The sequence below is a fragment of the Octopus bimaculoides genome, chromosome 3, assembly GCF_001194135.2.
Source record: "Octopus bimaculoides isolate UCB-OBI-ISO-001 chromosome 3, ASM119413v2, whole genome shotgun sequence".
Classification (NCBI taxonomy): Eukaryota; Metazoa; Mollusca; class Cephalopoda; order Octopoda; family Octopodidae; genus Octopus; species Octopus bimaculoides.
The window spans coordinates 161,635,818-161,641,745 of record NC_068983.1 but is presented as its reverse complement, the minus strand read 5'-3'; the positions used below and the strand labels follow the sequence as shown (position 1 = coordinate 161,641,745).

The following is a 5,928-nucleotide window of genomic DNA, read 5'->3' as shown; positions in this document are numbered from 1 at the left end:
CCCCCCACGCCTCACTCGAGTGGGGGGGAGGGGAGTAGTAGTGAGGAAGGTGGTTTTGTGCAAGAGAGGTTAGAATGTGACTGGAGGGATCAGAAACAGACATCTTGCGGTGAAGAGGGTACATGGCTACCTCAGTAGGGAAGAGAGAGAGCATAGAAGGTGTGAACGGGGGTGGGTGGGGGAGGTAGGGTACACATACATAGATATACACACACACAATCACAGAAAAATACACATACACACGTGTACAAATACACACACACACATACAAACACACAAATACAAACACACACAAACAAATACATACACACATACAAATACATACACACACACAATAGAAATACACACACACATACACGCGCACACACAAATACACACACACATACAAATACATACACACACATACAAATACACACACACACATACAAATATACACACACACATACAAATATACACACACACATACAAATATATACACACACATACAAATATATACACACACATACAAATATATACACACACATACACACAGGTTTATCTCTACATTTCCTATAGATAATGTGCTGGTGTATCTTCGGCAACATGGTTGTGTTCTAGTTACTGAAAGACAACAGAGTGACGCTGCTAGAAGGAGAGATTACGAAAGGTAAAAGTGGGAGCATGAAATACTGAATTAATTCCTATAGAATTCAGAGCCTGTATATGGGATGTCCCAAGAACATACGGGGTAACCCAAACTTCACATCTGACTGACACTTTTGAGGAATTTCGCTGTTCATTTCGCAAACATCAAAGGGCAAAGAAATGCAATTAGTTTTCTTTCAAGTAGATAAAAGTTTATTTTCCCTATCTAACATTATCACTGAGAGGTGAAATAATAAAAAGAGGGTATATTTACACTATCTGGAGCGAATTTGTAGAATATTTCATTAAAAATATCCATTTTCTAGAAGTTAGGGGGAAACAAAATCAGGCGATGAGGCGCAGTTGTCTAGGTATGCCAAAATTTACCAAAATTTATATCCAGATTCGTTTAATAAGTTTTATAAGAAATAAATTGATTTTTGAAATTAGTGAAGGAATCTTGAAGTATACATCAAATAAAATATTCCCTCTCTTACACGCATGCCCCCACCCAGACTTCACTACCAGACAAATGGATATTTTCAAATGAAATTTTCTATGGTGCTCCAGCATGACTACAGCCTTAAGGCTGAAATCATGTAAGAGAATAAAATAAAATAAAAAAAACGCTTCAGAGTTGTAGATTTGTTGTAAAAAAAAATTCTGTTGGTGGAAAGAGGGGTTTCGTTCACACGAGTCAGCTTTATTTCCTCAGATCAGTAAAATAGGTATTTTTAATGAAATTTTCTACAATTACCTTTCAAGGTGTGTAAATTACGTTTACGTAAAAGGAAAATGGTGAGTGCGCACACATTCTGACACGATTTTGTTTTTCGAAATTGTAAGTTTCATTTTGTGACGTGTGTAAGAATGCAATGACTAAGAACCCACCAAATTTCTTTCTTCCGATTTTTTTTCCTCCATAATAAATTCCGATATAATCGTAATTTACACATTCTGAAAGGTATTTGTAGAAAATGTCACAAATTACCCATTTTCCTGAAAAAAAAGCAGACTCGTGTGGATTTTCGGAAAGTCATCACAACAAATTTCGATGTAATTAGCATCTACACCACCTGAAGTGTATTTATTTGTAAAGAAAGTCATCAAAAAATTTATATTTTTCTTGGAAGTTACGAGGAAACAAAATCGAGAGAGCAGAGTAGGTCTGCCTAGTCTCATTTTTATTTTGACACTCGAGTATTGACCGAGAAAAGACTTCCCTTTTATTAACGATATGTCTCGAACCCCTTCACCCATAGGTATAGCACAGTCAAGAAGTGAGCAGTTATATCTAACCCATAATAACTGTCATCCACCTTGTCATCGGATATATAAGCCAAATTATAAATGGCATAATTACAGTTTGGTGACCCATATTGTGATGACTCATTTTCTAAAGATTGTATATCTTAAAATAAAATCTTGCAGCAATACATTCTTGAAACTATAGATTGTGATTATATTAATGACATTAAAATAATTTCTTTTTAAGGAGTTTCAAATCAATCACTTCACCTTGCTTTGTTTCCTAATAACTCTTAAAAAGTACATATTTTTAAATGAAATTTTGCAGAAATACACTTTCGGGTGTGTAGGTTATAATGACATTTCAATATAGGATTTTATACTGTTAATGTTTCAAAAAGTTACTGAAATTGGTAGCAACAAAACCAGGCGAAGTGGTCGTGATGTAAAAAAAAAAACGATACGAAATTCGTCCAAATCTTTTAATTAAAAATTTAGGAACATAACTATAACCTACACTCTCGAAAACGTATATCTGTAAGATTTCACAAAAATAATACGTATATTGTAGAAAATTATGCAGAAACGAAGTTGTATGGCCCCAAACTGTAGTTATGCCCTACCATTAACCATTTGACTGTCCAGTATAACGATACAGTTCACTTTATAAAAGGAATTAATAGGTAAATAACAATTAAATGTAAGGTAAATGTCACTTTTAAACGGTGTTTTACTGATAATACAACATAAATAATATAGCAGTCATACAAACGAAGTCGACAAAAATATTTAACAAAGAAAGTAAACAAAGAAAGTTTTTTTTTTCTTCAGTCATTTAACGGCGTCACAAAAGAACTGAAAGAAGTAACCCAACTGATAACTAATTAAATTAATTAAAATAAGTAATTAAATTGCTTTTTCTCCTTTGTATGCGTGTGTTATTATAGAGTTATTTGATGAAATTAGTGGAGGAAAGGAAAGGAAATCTACTTGCCTTAGTTTAGTAGTGGTGGTCAAGGAAATAACGTCTCACATACAATGGATTGGTGACCAACAAAAGGAATTAATTGAACTGAAACAACCAACAGTTTTCGTGGCTGAATGTCTGGTCAAACTGCTGACCATCGATACTTTTAGTTTAACATAACAAACACAATTTCTGCTTCTTCTTTGGCCGCAATAAAAGTCTACACAACAAAGAGTTTGAAATTAAATTATATAAATGGAGCCACGAAAGTGCTGACTAATTAAAAAGTAAGATCACAATGAGTGTTTGATGTAGGAAAATAATGTGCGCCGAGTTATTAAAAAGTAATGTTAACGAGTGTTATAATGTATATTTATATATACACACGCACATATCATGTGTTAATTAATTGAAAAGAAATATATTCCTGGCTTTGCAATTCTGTAAAACTTCCAACTTGTTGAGAGACAAACAATAATGGTCGAGGAAACTTGTTTTGTTTTTTTGTGTGCGTTGTAGATTATTTGAACGTAATTATTTGCAATATTTCAAATAGTTATGAGGACGAAACAAAACTTAGCCTCCGTCTAACTGAACTTACTGTTATTAATCAGACAACTGACACAGAACACTTTTATTATAACCGATGAGGGAAAGACAGAGGAGACCAAGTGGTGGCCGACGACTAAATTCATGTCTGACGCAACTATCTCCCTCTCTCTCTTTTTTTTTTATCAAGACCTTTATGGAGCAACACCTTCGATGTCTCAGTCATGTTTTTATACGGACATAGGAGCTGCTTACATTTCTAAAAATAGCAGCCAAAATATTCTTAAAATCCTATTCTCCGTCTTAAAAAGGACCCGTTACATTGTGTACTTCTAGCTGCACTCACTATGTCCAAACATAAGATGGGATAGCCATGGATGGAAGGCCTTTCACCTTAAATTTCCTTAGAGTCGGGGTTAAACAGTTTCGCATTTAGAGAAAGAATCAATATTTGTAAGTTTGATCATAAATAAAATATAACTAAATTTTTAATGTTTTCTTCGCCAAGTTTCGAAAAAAAAAATCTTTAATAAACTGTTTTTTAAAATTTACAATTATCAACTTATTTCTAAAATTGTTACCTTTCTTTGCAAATAATTATTTTGAGATTAATCATTTTATTTTGACAAATTCCAAGTCATTACTGCACCACAAAACATGACAACATTTTTAATATTTGTTTCACGCATTTCGCCGAGGTCGACTTTGCCTTTCACCCTTTCGGAATCAGTTGAGTATTGGGGTTAATATAATCGAATTACTCCTTCCTATTAATTGCTGGCTTTCTACCAGAATTTGAATCCAGAATCTAGTTCACTCATTTATAATATTGTAAACAAAATAAATACGTTTCACAATTAACAAATGACTTTTTATAGAAATCATTCTTCTCCACTATTCTTTTTTCTCATTGTTTTCCTCTTTCTCATGACCTGAACTCTTTTAAGTCTAAAGTAAATCCATTCCTTTCGTCTTCACTTTTTCATTGTCCCTTACACTAAGTCGCTTCTCGCCTTGTTGGGGACTTTGTTATATATATAAAACAAAAACAAAAAAACCGCGGTCTTTCGGAGAAGGTACAGCAAAACTGCAAGTATTTATTCAGCAATTTTCGTAATTTTTTTTTTATGTATTTTATTTTATTTTCAGATGAATCGCTTATGTTTATGTATATTTGCGCATGTAAATATATGTATGTGTTTACCAGCTTGTGTGTATTTTTATTCTTTATATTTTTTTACTTGTTTCAGTCATTTGACTGCGGCCACGCTGGAGTACCGCCTTAAAGGATTTTTTAGTCGAACAGATCGACCCCACGACTTATAAGCCTAGAACTTATGGTAATTTTTCAGATTAATACCCGCACGATCTTCACTAGGGTGTTAGGGTTAGGGTTTTAGGGTTAGTTTTAGGGTTCGTTTTAGGGCTAGGGTTTTAGGGTTAGGGTTTGGGTTAGGGAATTCCGTCCCTAACCGTAACCGTAACCCTAACCCTAACCTTAAACACTAACCCTAACCCTAACCCTAACCCTAAAACTAACCCTAACACCCTAGTGAAGATCGTGCGGGTGTTAATCTGAAAAATTACCGTACTTATTCTATCGGACTCTTTTGCCGAACCGCTAAGTTACGGAGACGTAAACACTCCTACATCGGTTGTCAGGCAATGGTGGTGGTGGTGGGGGTACAAACACAGACATAAACAGACACACACATAAATATATACATATATATATATATACGACGGGCTTCTTTCAGTTTCCGTCTACCAAATCCACTCACGAGGCTTTTTGGTCGGCCCGAGACTGTAGTAGAAGACTCTTGCCCAAGGTGGAACTGAACCAGGAACCATGTGGTTGGGGAGCAAGCTTCTTATCACACAGCCACGCCTGTGTATGTGTTTGTTAACACATAAATACGCACACACAAAAATACATAAACATAAACGATTCAGCTGGAAAACAAAAAAAACCCCCAAACAAACTAACAAGCTTTCAGTTTTGACATACTTTCCCCGAAAGATTGCCACAAACGATTAATTACTAATTCTCAACTTTCGTAATAGCTTTGTTTGAATTTGGTGGCTATACAAATAGGACGTATTTTATATAACATGGTTTGTGTTTATACGATTAAAATATAACTGCTGTGAAAGGCTTCGGCACAATAAAACTATAAAAAATAATTAAACAGTATCTGTTTATGCAAAACACAGCGTAAATAAGAAGAACAGAAATAAATTTAAATATTATTAAGTCTCATTATGAACTATGAACTGTATATAAATGTAAGCGTATCCATTCTATGCTATTGTATGCGAAAAGGAGGGAGGGAGTCTCATGACGGACATTTCTCATTTCTCAATTTGCTCGTCAGAGTGGCCACCGATTTTCTCAAAAGGAAAGAATATATTTAATTTCACACAGACATACGTATAAAATGTAGTACAGAATACTTATACGAAAGAAAAGAATTTAATATTTAATATCTCCCCACTTCTCTCTCGCACGCACGCACACACACACACACACACACACACAC

At 34.4% G+C, this 5,928-nt stretch overlaps 1 protein-coding gene across 1 annotated transcript in view; it reads right to left on the bottom strand.

Annotated features, from left to right (window-relative positions):
• The window catches only part of LOC106867194 (E3 ubiquitin-protein ligase RNF217), a 21,148-nt gene extending 17,581 nt beyond the window's left edge, over positions 1 to 3,567 (bottom strand). Inside the window, exon 1 of the mRNA XM_014911996.2 lies at positions 2,867 to 3,567. The gene's annotated coding sequence lies outside the window, so the exon portion shown is untranslated. The remainder of the gene's footprint in view (positions 1 to 2,866) is intronic.
• Positions 3,568 to 5,928: the final 2,361 nt, after the last annotated feature.